Genomic DNA, 19,310 nt, shown 5'->3' with positions numbered 1-19,310 from the left:
CCTGTTTGCTTCCTGTTTCCTTCCTGTTTGCTTCCTGGTTGTGACCACATGTTGCCTCCACCTGCAGTAAGTCTTCAACATTATGTTTGTTGTTCACGTTACGTTTCTCAGTTGTGCGTCTGTGGACGTTTGACGTGAGATGTTTACAGGAAGTTTACGAAAGAATAATTTGACTCATTTCCACATATGTAAAATTTTTCACATTTTACTGATTCACACTTCACTGTCATGTGCTCCGTCTCCGTCTGATCCAGTCAAGAAGCATTTTGAAGACACGTGTCCACGACAAAAAGAAACTACGGATAAAACTACAGATGTTTCTGCTTCACTCCACAGAACCTGACTCAGGTCCCGTCCCCTCTCTGACGACGGGGCCTCGTCGGGACCCGCTGACGTTTCCTGGTTTCTCTGGAGGGACGGGAGACGATGGATGAGAAGATGGACGACGGCGGAGGAGGGGTGAGAGGTGAGTGTGGGGGGGAGGAGGGGGGTGAAACAGCAGGGGACGGTGCTGATGTGTTGGAGACAGATGTGAACTCTGTGGTTTGTTCAGCCTGGAGCTCACTCGCAGCGACGACGTTCACCGCTCCAGAGCTAAACGCCTCTCTAGTTCATAAACGTATATTTATATTTGAGTATTCATGTGTTTTTCTATTTATTTAAACTCACACACACACAGTTTAACTGGACTGTTAACAGCAGGGTTTTTTTAGATTCGATCATTTGACCCGGGAGTGAAAACCGATTGTTTCCATTCACGTTGCAGAAACAATCCAGATGTTAGTGTTGTTGTGTTGTTGTTGTTGTTGTTGTGTTGTTGTTGTTGTGTTGTTGTTTTTGTGACCAGTGGAAAAGCAGCTTAAGAAACAGGCTTTTTCCATCGAGGCTCATTCCGGCCTCAGTCGAGTCGGGACACAGTCGATCAAACTCGTACGTTCACTCTCACACATTCGATGAACCAGATAACATCCCCCCGTGTGACCACAGATAAATCCATTCTCGCTCCCGCTCCCCGACTCCAGCCGCTGAGCCTCGGCTCCGCTTCGTGACGGTTTGTTCTGCAGCTCGACCTGCGGGATTCATCCCGATTCGGGCCACAGCTGAAATACAACGGCTGAGAACGATCCAAACACAGTGAATACAGAAGGAGATATTACACACGGGGAAAAGTAAATCAAGAGAGACTGAGTGTGTGTGTGTGCAAATAACCAGCGGAGAGAGAGAGAGTTCTTTAATGACTTGAACTTTTCTCCATTAGAGTGAATTAAATTAAGGCTGATTCAAGCTAAAGTTTAATTAATGTGTGTGTGTGTGTGTGTGTGTGTGTGTGTGTGGTCTGGATAAAACACCTCTGAGAAAACAATCCTGCAACTTCAGGATCATTTGATCCGGAATTAGACAAACTGTGGATAATGATGCTGAACCTGTGTTATTATATATTGTTGAATCATTTCCTGTTTGTAATGGAAACTCAAGTTTTTATCTTCAGCAGCCGCGTCGTCAAACCACTGGTCCTTTATCGACTGAAACTAGAAATGCACGTCGTCGTGAATTTAGAGGATTTAGTTTTCACTTTCTTGGCCAGACGCAGTTTTTTTCCAGGTTGTGTATTAATGGATCCTGATGAAATAAGTTATTCCTCTTTGCTTTGTTTTCCTTTGAAACGTGCTGCGTGAATAAAGTTTATGATTAGTAGTTTTTTTTTTTTTTACAGACAGGAAGTATTTATTTCATACAGCGTTTGATAGATTTTCAAATTAAATCGGTGACTTGGGAATAAAGCGGAGACGTGAAGTGTGAAGAGACTCAGTGATCCAGTGTTACAGGAAGTGTTCCTCCTCTAATGGCTGTTTATGGAAGGCTGCCCGCCTCAATTAACCTTAATGACTTTCTGGGAAAAGCATTTTAAGAGCCCCTCCACCCTCCTGTAGTACAAACTTCCCACAGTGCACTGGGTCACACACGCATGACACGAAGTACATGCATATTGATGCACACGTGTTATTTAAAAAAACACGCATGTGCCTCCAACACACACGGATGCTGAGTTCGCCCCGTCTGCCGACTGAACCACATCTCGCTGTGTGTGTGTGTGTTTTTGTCTAATTAATGTTGCGTAGCCTCGACATCACCACATCGTGCTCTGCGGCTAATTACAGCGCCGTCACAGCGCGGAGATAAAACCGATGAGCGACGCGGGTCGAGACCTTGTTGTTAGAGGAGATCTCAAAGTCTGATTTGCATATTGTCGGCGCCGCGGAGTGAAAACATTTACTCACCGAACTTAAGAGACGCAGAATAAAAGCAAAGTTTGACGAGGTGAGCGCGAAGCTGCACTTTGCTTTATGAGGTTTTTAAAAAGGTTTGACGAGCTGAAGAAAACGTGCACGAGACAGAAGAACACAAAGGTCACACGGTTTGTGAAGTTGGATTTTCTGCCAACTCTGGATTTTGTCTTTGTTTGCCGCAAACCACATTTCTCCTTTTGTTGATGTTGAAGTTTAGAATCGGAGAATCGGGCCCCGACATTTTCTGGAGTTTGTGTTGGAAACTCTCCGGAGCAGCTGTCTCAGACGTTCAGGTTCTCACATGGAGAACGTCTGGAACAGTTTCAGGTGGAGTTCGATGCTTCAGCGCAGCTTCAGACTCTTTCAGGTGATAAAGATTTTCCTGAAAAGACTTTTCCAAGAGGCCGAAGGTTTTTCCAGGAAAAACACACATGTTCTCTCTTACATCACACACAGGCGTCTGTTTTCTCACTGCCTCACCCTCTTACATCACACTTCACCCTCTGCTATCCCCACCCCTTCTGTAACTCCACCTTTGACCCTCACATTCCTTCTGCCATTCATCTCTCTCTCTCTCTCTCTCTCTCTCTCTCTCTCTTCCCTTCATTCCTTTCCTCCACATGCTCCTTTCTTCCGTCCTGCTCGTTATCTTATAGACTCTATTTTTATTTTATTTTTAATTTCTTCACCTCTTCACTCCCCCGATCCTTTCCATTCTTCCTCTCTTCTTTCATTCCTTTCCTGATTCATTCACATCACTCTTTCTGTTGTACCTTGCCTCTTTCCTCCTCTTCCTCTCCCTCTTCTTTACCTCTCCTCTTCCTCTCCTCCTCCTTCCTCTCCCTCTTCTTTACCTCTCCTCCTTCCTCTCCCTCTTCTTTACCTCTCCTCCTTCCTCTCCCTCTTCTTTACCTCTCCTCTTCCTCTCCTCCTCCTTCCTCTCCCTCTCCTCTTCCTCTCCTCCTCCTTCCTCTCCCTCTTCTTTACCTCTCCTCCTTCCTCTCCCTCTTCTTTACCTCTCCTCTTCCTCTCCTCCTCCTTCCTCTCCCTCTTCTTTACCTCTCCTCCTTCCTCTCCCTCTTCTTTACCTCTCCTCTTCCTCTCATCCTCCTTCGTCTCCCTCTTCTTTACCTCTCCTCCTTCCTCTCTCTCTTCTTTACCTCTCCTCTTCCTCTCCTCCTCCTTCCTCTCTCTCTTCTTTACCTCTCCTCTTCCTCTCCTCCTCCTTCCTCTCTCTCTTCTTTACCTCTCCTCTTCCTCTCCTCCTCCTTCCTCTCCCTCTTCTTTACCTCTCCTCCTTCCTCTCCCTCTTCTTTACCTCTCCTCTTCCTCTCCTCCTCCTTCCTCTCCCTCTTCTTTACCTCTCCTCTTCCTCTCCTCCATTGGAATTCATCAACCTCGCGCTGTTCTGAAAGGCTTCTGGCTGTTTCTCTGCACGCTGGCTACTGATTGGACGTTGTCATGGAAACAGCTGCTGGGGGGGGGGGTGGGGGGGTGGGTGGAGTTGTTGGTGTTTGGGATGTGGGTGGGGGGGGTGTTCTATCATGCATGAGCGTGTGTGTGTGTGTGTGAGTGATGTTTTAAGTGCTCAGGCATGTTTGCACTCGATGAGTGTGTGAAACTGTGATGTACTTGACATGAACACACTGTGTACATGTCAGTGATACATGCTCACCGTGTGTGTGTGTGTGTGTGTATGCGTGTGTGTGTGTGTGTGTGTGTGTGTGTGTGCACGTGTGCAAGGGAGGATGTTGTTTGCTCAGTCACCTTACATGAGTAGTGTATAAGCATTTCTTACACCTCTGGATACTCTGTCATGTGTGTGTGTGCTCATGTCACGTTTGACAGTCAGATCTCTTAACATCAGGTGTGTGTGTGTGTGTGTGTGTGTGTGTGTGTGTGTGTGTGTGTGTGTGTGTGTCAGCAGCCCGCCTGTTCCCACATCAATATTCATGCATGTCAGTGGCAGTGACAAGTTTCCACCTAATCATTCTTTCTGCATATTTGTGTGTGTGTGTGTCCATGGGTGTGTGAGTTACATTAGCTAAAGGCAAAATTTAAGTACACACATCAGGCAGTAGCTCAACTGTGTGTGTGTGTGTGTGTGTGTGTCTGTGTGTGTGTGTGTCCGTGCCCTTAGCAGCCAGAGATAGAAGGAGGTGACGGTCTGCGGAAAAAACGAGGACTGATAGAAAAATGCAAATCTGGATTGTACAGAATTAAAGCACGGCGGCTTCTGTTGGATTAAAAGTGACGTTTAGATGCGTTTACTAAAAAAAACAAAACTAATTTGTTTTCTAAAGCGTTTGAACATGTTGCAATAATAACAACGAATAAAACCGGAAGCTTCCTGAATGATAAGACCAGAAATGTTAAAGAGTAAAGCAGCAAACACGGTAATCAGGAAGTGAAATGTTAATTAATGTTAGATTCTTGTCCCCTGAAGGAACGACAGACTCGACCTTGTTTATTTAAATAAATATTCCTGACTGGAGTTAAGACTCTTTCATTGACTTTATTAATATTAAGAAAGAAGAGAGTGCTTTATCGTATTTAACGGCTCATCAGACTTTCTCTTATATGTTTAATTCCTACCTATGCAGAAATACACAGGTGGCTTCTGGGAGATTTACGTATTGAAACAACGACCCTTTAATTTATTTTATAACAGCTGGAGTCACTCGACCAAAAACCAAACTTCCGGAGAGAATGTCGTGGTTTGATTAATCCTCTTCGTGTCTCGGACTCGTCTTCACTTCCTGCCGGTGGAAGTTTTACAGTCTTTTCTGAAAGTACAGACACAACTCGTGTTGCTCAAGGTCCGAGTGGCACCGGGTGGCTCAGGCACGGTTGTAAGCTCTCTCCACTTCCACCAGAACACGTGTAGGCGAACTCCCATGAGCCTCCGGGTGTCCTTGCTCGAGTGGAGAGCGGACTCCTTATTGGTCCCTCTGTACCTGAGGTCGGACAGCCCAGAGCCTCCGATCCAGCGCCCCCGATATAATTGCGTTCGAGTACAGAGGTGAGACGGACTCTTGGTCACTTAAGGGTCGGTGGTCTTGACATTTGAGTCGGTTTGTTTTTCACCTCGGGAAAGAGTAGATGGGGAGAGCGACATCTTTCATTAATGTTCAGACTCGTCCGTTCTAAATTAACTTCATGGAAAGAAAACAAGGATATTTTAGAATAAGCCGGGTGTCACCCCCTCGTCCCCTTCGTCCCCTTCGTCCTCCTCCTCGTCCCCCTCGTCCTCCTCCTCGTCCCGCTCTCCTCATGTTCTTTGTCTCCGCGCGGAGTCAAAGAGCGATTAGGAGGAGGTGATGTTTCACGTCTTGTTTGGTCTCAGCAGTGCGGGCGCCATCATCACCGCCATCATCATTATTATGAGCGGCGGCGGTGCGGCGTGAGGCTGCTGCGCTCTAATTGGCTGCTCCGCTACTCGAGCTCAGCCCGGCCTGCAGAGCTTGTTATCGGGCCTGAGTCTGTGCGATGTGTGTTTGTGTCGTGTCACCGAGGTGAAGCTGTAACAAGGTCGGTTGTTAGCGTCAAAACAAAGCTCGGCCGTCTCTGTGGCTGCTGTGGTGACGGAGCAGCTCCCGGACTGATGAGATCCGAGACCTTCTCAGAGACGGAACGTGGGAAAGTGAGGCTGAAAATGAGGCGTGACTCGTTCTCAAGCTAGTTCACGGACTTTATTAAACCTGCTTACCTGCTGCTAGCTTTTAATTCACAGTCAGCACAGTGTCTCCCAGCTCTGGAGCTTTTTACAGATTTCATCACATTAAAAATCTGAAACGTCCTGAGAGCAGCTGCTCAGGCTTGATATCTACAGAGTGCTTGAGCTCAGCGAGGCTGGATTACAACCAGGGACAGAAGGGAAACTTCCCAGAGGCCACAGGTCCCTCAGGGGGGGGGGGGGGGCCAAGACCCCAGGATTGATTTGTGTCGCTCGGTTTCAGTTGCAGATTCCTTCAGTCTCGTGCTCCACTTGTAGGAGACGGTCCTGAATTCTGCAGAAACGTTAGAGCAGCACTGTTCTCTGGGGAAATCACCCGAATACGAGTTTGCCAAAGCTACGATTTAGTTATGATCCTTTTTGTCAAATCAAAACATGTCCTGTAAAAACGGTTTGGAGCTGAGGGCTCGCAGTAACAGAGCAACGGCCCCTTCAGATTCTATCAGGCTGAACCAGATTCACACAATCGTAGAAATCTGATTTCTTTTCCTCACGATCCATGACCCGTTCTGCAGGACGAGACTCGTCGACGTTCATCAGATCTTCTGATGAACGAGTAGTTTTTGTGTAATCCAACGTCCTTGTGTTTACTACAGAGGCGTAATAAAATATATATATTTTTATTTTCTAAGCCGGCAGTTGTGAGCAAAGCAACGACAAGGACGAAGCGTAATGTCCCATAATGCAGCGGGTGAAGGAGAAGATCTTTCACATTTCATTGCACGTCTGTTCGTTGTGGAGGTTTTTACAGAGATTTCACTTTAACGTCATATCGTCACCGAACATTGATAAAAAAAACCTCGTCCTGCAGAATCGACTACACAAACCATCATTCTATTTTAGTGTGTGTGTGTGTGTGTGTGTGTGTGTGTGTGTGTGTGTGTGTGTTCAGAGCAGATTATAGTAATACGACCATCATGGGATTTGGAATATGAGGAGAGGAGCGTTGCTGCTCAGCTTCAGAGGAGATTTACGGGTCTGTGTGCTTTTAGGGCGAAGGCAGGAGGTGTGTGTGTGTGTGTGTCTGTGTGTGTGAGAGTGTGTGTGTGAGTGTGAGTGAGAGTGTGTGTGTGAGTGTGAGTGTGTGTGTGAGAGTGTGTGTGAGAGTGTGTGTGAGAGTTCACTCCATCCTGACAACACTTTCCTCCCGCTGTGATCCTCAAAGTGCCTCCTGTCTTTTCAGCGTTACTACGACTTCCTTGTCTCTCCCGTCATGATTTTTTGCCGTTTCCCTTCACGACGCCTCATTAGCTTTCATCTTCCTCCTCCTTCCACAAAACCTCTTTCTTTTCACCTCCTCTCCTCAGCATCTCTCCTCCTTCCTCCCCTTTGTCTCTCTCACTCTTACTCTCTCTCTCTCTCTCCATCATCCCTCCGGCCACGTCTCTCCCACTCCACTTTACATCTGTCCACTGCAGGATCTCAGATGTGGTTTTCAGTGAGAAGAGGTGGGAGTGAGGAAGAGGAGGGAGAGCGGTGAGGGGGGTGGATTCACGGAAGAAGACCATTTGCCAGAACAGAGGAGGAGCAGATGTTAAACATGCAAACACTTTTCTCTCGTTCACACATAAATACACAAACATCGTTAATGTTCCCAGACGCTCCTCCACCGTCCAGAGACACAAACATCTCAGATATGATGAACGCTGCCATCTCGCTTCGGTTCCGCCGACACACGTGTTCGACCAATGGCGCGTCAGTCTCAGCTGTCAATCATGACGGTTGACCCTGTTTTATCAGCGTCTAATTAAAACCAAACTTATCAGAAACTCTTGGAATAAGAACATTACGATTGTTTTCACACAGGTCTGAATTTATTCCAGAAACCAGCAGGTGGTTGAATTGTTTCTTCTCGTTCTTCGTCACCAATCAACACAAACACACGCACGTCTTCTCTGATTTGTATCCGTCCATCCACGGAGCGAAAGAGAGGAGAGGAAGCAACAAGGAATCATTTACATGTTCTTCTTTCATCTTGTCCGCTCTCACTTCCCTCCCTCCATCCTCTCTTTCTACCTGCTGCCTCCTTCTCTCCATCCTCCTCATTACCAGACAAACTCATTCTTCATCTGTAGATATCTCTCCTCTTGCTTTAACACGACTCTCGAAATAATCCCTCACGTGTCAACACGATCTCTCTCCGCCTCCTCTCGTCCCTCATCGCTTCTTTATTCAGCTGAAATGAACGACAAACGCAAATCACGTGATCGCTCAGCGAGACTGTGCGACTGCGTGCTGAGGTAAACAGGAAGCAGATTGTTTCCTCTGCAGTTGGTTGATTGGTTGGAGAAAAAGCTGGGAGTGAGGAACAATGATGAAAAGTTAGATTTCATGTTGGCCGACGACGAGGTGGAACTTTGAAGTTAGAAATGCTCAGAGTTGTGTTCGCCGTCGTTCGTCGAGTCGTGAGCGATGAGATCCCGTCAGTCGGCACATGAGTCCGCATCTATCTCAAACGTAGCCTGTGTTCACGGATCCAGACATGAGATCGGAGACACTGCGACGTGTTTGTCCCAGATTCTGATTTGGTGCCACAGCTCCGACTCTAAAGTCGCGCTCAGTCAAACATTTTATAATAATCTGGAGCGCTCACGATCACAGGGGAACAAAGCAAAAGAAGAATTCCTCTACTTGCCCCAAAACAACCTGAGGCTGCAGAGGAAATAAAAGCCGGCGGAGAAAACAAATCTGTTGCAACCATCCTAATTTCCCAGACTCCTCTTTGCATAAATCCTGTCTGTTCCATTTGCTTTAATACGCCGAACCAGCCTGCGCATAATTGAGCTCATTTAGACTTTTTCAGAGTCTAAGCTGCTTCCATCACTGCGGAGCTTCTGTCTGCAGAGATTTCATGTTTCGCTGTGGAGAAATATTCTGCACGGCGACGATTGGGAAGATTTCAGTGTGTAAATGATCCCACTGCTTCCCCCGTTTATTTGCATTTCTAACTGCGGCTGAATAAACTGTGTGATGAGGGTGTCGCCCACTTTGTCATTTCAGTGCCATCGTGGCCCGTCGCTAACGCTCTGATCTGCTCAGCTCGCTGTTCCTCTGATGCTCCTCACAAATAGAAACGTGTTCGCCTGAATTCCTTTTAATCCTAAAACTGACGAGAGCCACCGCACAGACTCTGGCTCCGGGTGGAAGCGTTCAGGGACGTCGTGAACTCAGGTCGTCCTTCATCTCATTGGTGAACGTCAGCGAGACCAATGAGGCCGATGATACAAAAATCAACCCTCAGGTTTCTCTGCGTCTCAAACTGGTTCGATCTTTCTCTTCCTGTGGGCGGACGCGATCTCCCGGCGGTGCTCACGTCTGCCATCGGAGTTTCATTTGGGCGAATAGAGTCTCAATTAGTTTGGATCTTTGCTGCTCGAGCTACAGTTTGTGACGGAACATTACGACAGGTCACATTCAGCGTAAACCACAGTCGATCTCAGTGAACTCCATCCGGCTCGGTAGAATATGTGATTGTGTTTTTAAGAACCTCCGGCTTTTCTTCTGTATTCTGCGCGAACACGCTGCAGTGGATGAACAAACAGACTTTTAATCAGAGTGGTTCAGGTGTGACCGTTCTTCATTTTCATGTTAAGGGCAAAGAAATGTGGAGCTATGAATCGAATGCAGTTTGTTTGTGCGTTTGTGCAGAAAAGAAACATCGGTGCACAAACTTTTTCCCTGATTTTATTTTCCAGAGAACGTTTTAAAAATGCAGACGAACCGGGTGGTTCGACGAACGCACGTCTTTACTTTGGATAAAGAGCGACACGTTTCCCGTCAAGCCCCCAGTTTATTTCTTATGTGTGTCGTTGTCTTTCCTTCTTTCTCTCTCTCACATTCCACTGCCACTCATCCGTCTTTCCTCTGCCACTCTCTCTTGTCCCTCACTGTACCTCTCCTGCTCGTCACCTCTCAGATTGTCAGGCATCAGCCTGGAAGCCCAATCTGGCGTCGGCCCCATCCCATCATCCCATCTGTTCGAGGGAAGCTGGCTGACAGCGAGATGGAGGGAGATGGAAAGGTGTGTGGGTTTATTGTGGCCGTGTCGGTTTGTTGCAACAGTGCACAGATGCGAGCATGTCGGGAGTGTTAGAAGTCTGTCTGTGTGTGTGTGTGTGTGTGTGTGTGTGTGTGTGTGTGTGTGTGTGTCTGTGTGTGTCTGTGTGTGTGTCTGTGTGTGTCTGTGTGTGTCATGGGGACAGAGCGGCTGCCTGTAACGTGTCACTCCAGCAGGGGGCCTTCGTGGCTGTTTGTTGTTGTATTCATGTGTTTGCTCCAGTGTGCAACAGGAATGTGTTTGAATGAACATCTACACACACCTGACAAAACAGAGTATAGACACCGCACATCGGAAAACACACACACACACACACACACAGGGCTGTGTGTGTGTGTGTGTGTGATAAAAAGAGATGACAGCTCATGGATCCTATATCTGGTGTCTCTGCAGCACAGTGCTGCCACCCTCTGGTGTCTTCTCACCACTGCAGTACATATATTTATATAAATATATAAATATTATTATTTTAATTATCATAAAATATTAGGTCACCCCCCCCCCCATGTATTTGAATAATAATAATCTTCATCTAAACAAAGTAACAACATGCTCAGTGCAGGTCAAAATAAATCCATCAAAATAAAATAAAAGATTTAATATTCATCATAAATCATCTTTCAAATAAAAACATCTTTTGCTTAAAACAGAGAAAAACTAAAAAAAACCTATCAGAGGCAACAAGCTCGATAAAACAATAACATTTAAAATCAAAGACAACTAATTACATAACTTCAAATGTCGAGTCGGAGACGACAAATATAATAATAGAACCATCCAGTAAAAGACGTTCGGTAAAAGTTAGATTTGAGAAATGATTCAGGTAAAATCTTCACACGACTCTTCTGCAGAATTTCTCCCTTTTGTTCAAAGCCACATGTTTTGTTAAATCTGAAATATCTGTGGCTCAGTTATTTTGCAGCAGTCGAACGTTACCTCCATGAATATTTATGACGGACGTGATTCTCCGGACTCACAGAGAAATCTCCAACCTTTTCCTCAGAGCGGTTGTTTTTGATGCAATCTTGACGTGAGGCTCAAATAATCAGAGACTCGGAGATTCGTCAACAGGCTCAGTGTGTTTCAGATCAGATAAAAAGTTCCTGCCTGCAGCTTGAGATGAGCTTGTTTTTAACTTTGTTCTCTGAAAACATCGACAATGAGCCGGTGTTGCACAGCAGCAACACACACACACACACACACACACACACACACACACACACACAGTTTGAAACATGAATTTGCTTCAGAGAAAAAATAGTTTTATCATCTTTGCAGCTGAAGAAAGGATTTAATCATAGAAGGCCTTCGAGAGCTCTGGGATCTATCTAATTTATTTATATATTTATTTTAGAACTTCGGTTGTTTCTGCAGCTGAAAGGAAAAAGCCAAAAATCCAGGTGACGTCTTTTATTCTTTCTTTTAATATTCATAAACACACTTTATGTTAAATTTAAATAAACCAATGTGAACCGGTGCAACTTGAGGATTTAATTAATAATAAGAAAACACTACACTTTACTAATGCAGCGCTTTTAACAATGTTCAAAGACACTTCACACAAATTCAAAAACAGAAGAAAATAAAATAACCTAGAAGCTCAAACTGAGACGTGTGCTTCTTGAAGTCTGGATGAAATTGAAGTGACGTTGACCGGAGCTGAACGCTCCTCGTGCTCATGCACCGTGGTTTTAATGGGAAACCAGGGCAACGCTGAGGAAGTCAGAGCCGAGTCATCAAACCGGGTCCGGATCAGAAAGGTGGAAACAAAATTACACGCCGAGTCGATATTGTGGAATCAGATTCGGGAATAAACCCTGAAAACGCTCGAAGCAGCAGTGAGCTGCAGGAGAGCCGCTCTCGACTCCATCGTCTCATCTCCGTGTGATTATCGTCAGATAGCAACAGGTCAACAGGAAGCTAATGGAGGAGGATTGTTTACCAGGACCTCAGGCCGAGAGCGTGTGAGATGATTTATATTTATATCGTGAGACGGTCGACACAGGATCCTGTGTGTTTGAGTTCAACAGCAGCTTTCGACCAAAACATCACGTTTGAATTATTTGAAATGTTTACGACGAGTTCGAAAAATGTAAATTTCTGAGGCGCCTCCTCCTCCTCCTCCTCCTCCTCCTCCTCCTCTGCTGCCAACATGCTAACCTGCAGATTTGTTGTTGGTGCAAACTCGATAAACGACGTAATCTCTGTTTGCTAATTTGTCATTAGTAAGCTCACTGCGCCCTCTGCTGGATCGTGAGGACAACTACTTCGGACAGTCTGATGCGCCTCTCGTCTGTATTTCGAATTCGAACACGTCATTAGTTTGATGATGACGATTTCCTCCCGAGTTTTGAATGAATGTACGAATTTCAATAAAACGTGACTCATTGCTGCCCTCTAGGTGAACTGCAGCCAGGAATAGAAAGTGGCTGTTTGTCTAGTTTAAATGCAAACTTTACGTTCCTCCTGTTTTAAAACTTGAAGTCGAGCATCTTAAGATCATTTTCCACTTTAAGAGTGTGAATTAAAAATGTTCCCTGACGCTGTTAAACTTTCCATTTTAGTCCAAATTATGCCAAAGACTTGAGGAGCGAGGCTGCCTGTCTCCTCAGCCCCGAGCTCTGACGCAGACCGACGTGGGACGACGGGGGTCGGAGGGAGTAAACCCGTCCCACGTTCTGACATCCTGTCAGACGCAGCGTGTACTTTACCCAAATTGGCCAAAAATGTCATAATCTTCGAGTTTGAGAGCTGAATAATATTCATTAAAATGTTTCTGCGTGGCAAAACACGTCAGAGGAGCGGATCCAAATGTCTTCTGAGCGTAGTTTTTTTTTTACAGTAATAATAGTATTGATAGGAGCACCGTGACAAGCCGAGGACACCAGTGAACTGAGGTGATTCCTCTAATGAGGGAGAGGTTTCCAGCAGCCGTCTCACAGAAACGTGGAAAATCAATCTCCTGGTGAAACTGAGCTGAAAAGCGGCTGCAGGAAAAGAGCAGATCGGGAAAATGACGTGAACCTTTTAGGAATTCACTTCAGACGCACTCGTCCAGAAGTGTTTCACGGCCTCGTGGACACGAACGAGGATTGAACCCGAAACTGTTTTATTCCGTCCGTTTAGCCGCAGAGGACACTTTGATGAATTGCCCCTGAAATAATCTCCTGCGAGCTGTCGGCAAACAATCAGCCGCCCTCATTAGCATCGTGTATTGACATCAGTGTAAATCTCAGCCGAGGGCATTAGTCTTCTGCAGAGTATCGATGTCTCGTACATCAACAGTGGTGGTAAATACAGCAGGTGGGACCGGAACAGAGGAGACACAGTTAAATTAGTATTATTGAACCTGTTAGTATTTAACCTGGTCCCGGACCAGGTGATTTTAAGAAGCTCCTGCTCACAGTTGCCTCTTGGTGGATGAATTCAAACCACCTCACCAGTGTCTTCTGCTCAATCTGGAGAAAGTCTGCAGTGTAAACATTGAAAAAATAGATAATTATAATAAACTTATGGACAAGTTATGGTTCCATTTCCACCAGTGTTTTTTCCTTTCAGGGATGTAAAGTGCAGATTAACTGGATCCGTGATGTCACGTTGTAGTTTCGAGCTTGTTCAACATTAATGTGTGAAACGCTGGTTTTTAATTCAGACGGCAGATGTCTTCCTTTGAGGTGGAACTCGTCATTACTTCTGCTTGTGAAGTGATTTTAATTCTGTGCTGCTGGTTCCTCTGGGCTCAGGGCCGAGGGCAGCTGCAGTCATTACACACACGCACACACACACACACGCACACGCACACACACGCACACACACACACACACACACACACACACTCCTCCACTTTAACTGGAATCACCGGTTCACCATCAGATTCGGGGGAGTCCCACTCAGCTTCTCCAAAAACCTCGACTGGAATTTAAATAGAGCAACAAGAACAAGTCACGTTACGGATGAAAAGGAACAAAATGGCCGAACCCCCCGGGCTGTGATGGATTCCCGACCAGAACCAATCGCTGCCTCACGTCCTCAGCTCACTCCTCCGTTTTTAAAATCCTCCTCCAGCTCATGCTGTTTCTTTTATTTCTCTTTTTTAAGTTTCCGTTGAAGAACTCGGATTTTTGTTCGTGTCGTGTTTCGAAACATGAAGAGCAGAGTTTGGTTCAGGAAGCAGAGGATCATGGGTAATATCCAGCGTTCGACCAGTCAGATTGATTTTCAACCGCTTCCTCTCTCAGACACACAGCATGAATTACCTCATGTGGCTGCAGAGGGCGCTGTTGCTCATTTGTTTTTCATCTGCTAACATGGAGGAGGCAGGTTCTTTCCACAGTCATCCACAAGGGGGCGATCCAGGTGATTTGGCTTCACTTCAGGGAGCTGTCGTCCATTTTTTATATCCCCAACAGAATGAATCACCGCGTGTGACTGCAGGGGGCGCTGTTCCATAGTGCTGCGGTTCCTTCTGAACACTTGAACTCTTTTGTCGTCTTCGTGTTTGAAGAGTTCCGTCACAGTCCCCTCTGATGTAAACACTCGAGCTGCAGCGGAGTCTTGCGGTTTCCACTTATTTATTTCAAATGAAAGAGTCTGAAGAAGAGAAGACGTGAAACTGTCCGGAAAGTTTTTAACGCAGATGAACTTTCTCTGCTTTGACGAGTCGGAAGACGTTTTCTGCTTCCGAGGCTGAAAGAGCCGACGACGGCTAAAATAACACACAAGCATCGAAAACCAAGCGACGAGTAGAATATGTGACTGTATTGATCACGTCGGTCAGATGTCGTAGCTGCAGGGGATCAGAGCTGAGGGACGACAGACGCACACTTTAATGAGACGGGAGGAATTCAGGATAGTTAATCCTGCGGAGCCGCTTTTTTAATTACAAGTTCACATGAGGTGCCACGGCCTCGAAAACAAACTGCGGGGTTTGTTTTCACTTTATCAGATACTCATAAAATACATCGACGGAACAATAAAGTCCTGGTGTTGAGGCGAAGATCTTATTAACTTCCCTTTAACTTAAAATCTGGATTAATAATGAGACCTGTCAACGGATAATCACGTTTTAAACGTGCCCAGTCTTCAGTCGCGCTGTGGAAAGAGTCCACTCCAGATGTTTCTGGTTTCCTTCTCGGCTCGTGTGTAAAATCCGCTCAGTAGTTTTTAGCTGACGTTAGAAACCAACACGTTTCGCTCCACGTTGATGTGATGGTTCAGTTTCTTCGTTACATCTCTTTAGTAATATTTAATATTTGTTTAAATCGTCTGCAGCCTCCGTCTTCACTGGTGAACTTTACTAAAACACTGCTCGGCCTTGAGTGGCACAGATTTGTATGTTTGTGATAAAACGCTAATGAGGAGGTTTCATGAGGCTCCGGGACATTTGAACCACGAAGACCCAGCAGATGAACGATGAATATTATTCCTCTCACTGAACAAGTCGTACTTCAGAGGCCTCGGGGCTGTTATCTATAGGATTCACTCAGTTCCCCCACATCAGCACTTTCTTTAGTGCGGCAGATCAAACCGGGGGACGTTCAGGAACCCCGGCACAGACCCGGTAATGATGGACGCCTCTCAAACTGTGTGCAGAACTTATTTCAAAGATAATGATGTTTTCAGTTGACGTAGAATCCGGGCTTCTCTTCCTCTCGTCGGAGAAGTGTGAACCTCCGCACGGCTCAGAATAACCCGTCGGGCCTGCGGACAGCGCTGCAGTGTTTGTCGTGTATGCTGCAGAATGCATCAGGCGGAGGAGGTGGTGGAGGCTGCGGGGGGAAAACGCCACCTGCTGCTCGGCGTGCAAGTAACATTAAAAATGGATTAAAGATGAAGAGATGGATGGAAGCTCGAACACGTGTAGGAGAAGACTCGTCTCTGCCTTTTGTCGACACGTTCAGCAGAAGAAAAGATGTTTGCAACACATGAAATCACGATTCGATCAGAATCTCTCAAAAGGAAACAGTTTAAAATAGTGTTTCTTTATTCTTCTGATCTCATCTGAACCTGACCAGAGAATCTTTTCTTCATTTTAAATTCACAACGTTTCTTAAATCTTGTGTTTTCCCACCTAAATATGTTGCTGCACTTTCTTTGGTCTCAGGAGTCGTGTCGGCGTTTACGTGTCGGAGAAACTTCAGGCTGCCGAGTTTCTGTCCGACTCTTCGTCTGCTCCTGATGACATTTACTCCCCATGAGTGGATTATTTATTCCACGAGAGTCCACAGAGAAGTGAACCAGAGGAGCAACACTGCTTTTATTTAATTTCACCCTGCGGCGACGCAACGCTGAGAAACTGTGATGAGCTTCATTTTCCATCCGGTGGGTTTTTACTGGAAAAGTTGTTAACAGGCGACAGAATCATCACCGCACGTGTCAACTCACTCTCTACATGGCTCCGTGGACGTCCCTGGCCCTGGTGGTTGTGGACGTCCCTGGTCCTGGTGGTTGTGGACGTCCCTGGTCCTGGTGGTTGTGGACGTCCCTGGTCCTGGTGGTTGTGGACGTCCCTGGCTCCGGTGGTACGGGTGTCCCTGGCGTCCTTGTCCCCGGCGGTGGGGAAACATTTGATGAGTTTGGAGCTGAAGTATTTTACTTGATTAAACACTGAAACATGTAATTGAGTGTAAAATGAATGTAGCTGGGTTTGATTTATTAATTAATTCAATATGACGTCTTTATATTTGTATATTAATAATAATAAAAATAGTGGTTAAAGGTTTTTAATAAAATAAAACCAGCCACATCTTAGCGTTTACTTTGCGTAGCATGACCCAACACTTTCCCTTTAATGACTTTAAATAGACGTGATTACTTCCCTCCTCCTCCGCTCTCTCCTCCCTTCCTCCCCTCTGTTGGCCCGGGGGGAATTGATGGAGATGTGTCGGGGGGGGTCTGGAACCGCAGGTGTTTGGGAGGTAGCCGGTAATGAATGGCTTCCAGCAGCATGTTAATCATGATTAACGAGTCAGAGCGGCCAGCAGGCAGCGGCGCCCGGCCGGTAGTGAGCGACTCAACCAGGCGTGGCAATCGGCGGCCTCGCCGCAAAGTCCTCCAAAGTCCCGGCCCGGCCAAGGTCGCACACGCCGACACCCCCCTGTATTTCAGGAGTCGTGGACTGTGGCTTTATGGGGCGTGTAATTCTGTTTTCCTACGAAAGCAACATGGCAGCGTTCATTATTTGTCCTCGTGTGATCAGATGAAGAATGTGAGGAGTGAAGCTCCACCATAAAGAGTCCGAATATATCGGCCTGCCACGAAGCTGTGGAGCCGATTTAAAATGAAATACTTCCTGGTTTCCTGCTTCTGGAACAAAATGTTAACTCGAGGGACGGACGGAGACTGAAGAAAGATATTTAAAAGTAGATTTAAGGGCAAACCGCCCCCTTCAATCACCAAGTTGACTGCACACACACTCACTGATAGAACTTTTTGAGACCCATGAATTCGCCCCTTCGTCCGGATTCACCGCTCTTCACCCGCGTCCCGCCTCTTCAGCGAGTTTCCCGGAAAATCTGTGGTTTCTGATAGAACCTGTGGCGGAGCTCAACTGTACAAAACAACACAATCTGTTATCTCACGACGTATGAATAATGATGATGATGATGAAGTTTGTGTTAGTTCACTAGTTTGTGTAATCCTGCTGCTGACAAACTGACAAACTGACAGAACCAAACCTCCCTGATGGAGGAAATAAAACAGAAGCTGGATGTTCTCGGCTGCTCGCAGGTTAAATAGTTTCAGATTTGCTGCAGTAGTAATTATTAACAGTGTGTGTGTGTGTGTGTGTGTGTGTGTGTGTGTGTGTGACACATCGTCTACCCGCTGATGTACGATTGGATGAAAACTCGAAGAAAAAGTGACGAGTTTTCCATTTGTGAAACGAGTGTTTGAGAAGTGAAACCGTCCGCACTCTTCAGCGGCGGCGCGTTGGAGACGAACAGCGAATGGAATGAGACGATATTTCTGGTGTGTTGTGCGGATCACTCTCCCCGAGGCGTCCATGCATTGTTTATTTTTCCTTTCCCAGGAGGTCTGAGTGGGGAGGAAATTACCGTGTCGCTCGTCAGCGAGCTGCTGTAACGACTCGGCGGCGGCGGTGAATACGCTGGAGCTGCTGTAGGTGGGAGGGGCAGGTGCTCATGGTAATCAGGTGGGAGTGTGTGTGTGTGGGGTCCAGTTATTACTCATGTTGCGGGGACGTCAATCTGTTTAGAGTCACATTATGTGGATTTGTCTTCATTATGGAGACAAAAAGCAAGTCCCCGCGATGCAAATCAATAAAGTTCAGTGGAGACGCATTTCTAGGTTAAGTTTAGGTTAAGTCAAGATTATGTATGTCAGTGTAAAGTCACGGAGACGTGTGCGTGTGTGTGTGTTAGCAGATTACCAGGATTACATTTCCACACTGCATCAGGATTCAGTCAGACGGGGTCAGAGGTCAGCCGATGTATTTACTGCGCTGCGTTCCTGTGGCCGTCGATCTGAACGACTTGTCTCGCCTGTCAGATCCCACATTAACCCGCTGACCTCCCCGCAGCGACACATGTTTATCACATGTTTGACTGTAAATCAATCTGACTTCAGGGTTTTCTGTCGTTAACGACACTTTTACGTTTCTTTTCTTTAATTATTGACGCTGAGGTGTCGACTTCTTAAAAATAAAAGCACAGCATGGATCAATCAGCAGCTAAAGAGTCGGATACTTTCCTCAGGGCTCGGTGGAGAATCATCGGCTTTATAAATAGTTTTTTTTAGGTTTTGTGTAAAAACCAAAAGGATCCATTTACACTATTTAACTTTTTCTGAGCAACAGCGCCCTCTACAGCCACATGTGGCGAGTCGTTCTGTTGGGCTCTGTGCCGGAGCCGCAGACGTGACGGCTCCAAACGAGGAGCAAAAGTGTCTCCATCAAATTCTCGTGGCAGATCAAACTGCCCCGCCCTCATGTTCCAATTAAAAATACAAACATGACATCATCGATTTAAGATCCTTGATTTCGACGCTAGAGATCTTTCGAGTTCTCCGACGTGAACCTGGAGCAAAAAGAATAAAGCTGTTTCCTGCACAGCGAGGCCCGTCACAGTGTTCTGCTGCCGCAGGTCGGTAGAACTCGGTCAGTCAGCCCTGAAATTAGGCGGAGAGGCTCCAGCTCATTCCCCTCAGCTGCAGGACGGACCAGGACAGCGTCGGTGGAACCACCGGGGTCGTCAGGAACCACCGGGGTCGT

General features: G+C 46.3%; 1 protein-coding gene across 3 annotated transcripts in view; it reads left to right on the top strand.

The window, feature by feature from the left end:
• grin2da (glutamate receptor, ionotropic, N-methyl D-aspartate 2D, a) overlaps positions 1–19,310 on the top strand; it is a 168,872-nt gene continuing 149,562 nt past the window's right edge. For all 3 annotated transcript variants that reach the window (XM_069516307.1, XM_069516305.1, XM_069516303.1), the window contains exons 1-2: positions 1–66; positions 337–466. The gene's annotated coding sequence lies outside the window, so the exon portion shown is untranslated. The remainder of the gene's footprint in view (positions 67–336; positions 467–19,310) is intronic.

Source organism: Paralichthys olivaceus, chromosome 20 (genome assembly GCF_024713975.1).
Source record: "Paralichthys olivaceus isolate ysfri-2021 chromosome 20, ASM2471397v2, whole genome shotgun sequence".
NCBI classification, from domain to species: Eukaryota; Metazoa; Chordata; class Actinopteri; order Pleuronectiformes; family Paralichthyidae; genus Paralichthys; species Paralichthys olivaceus.
This window is presented reverse-complemented; position numbering and strand designations above follow the sequence as displayed.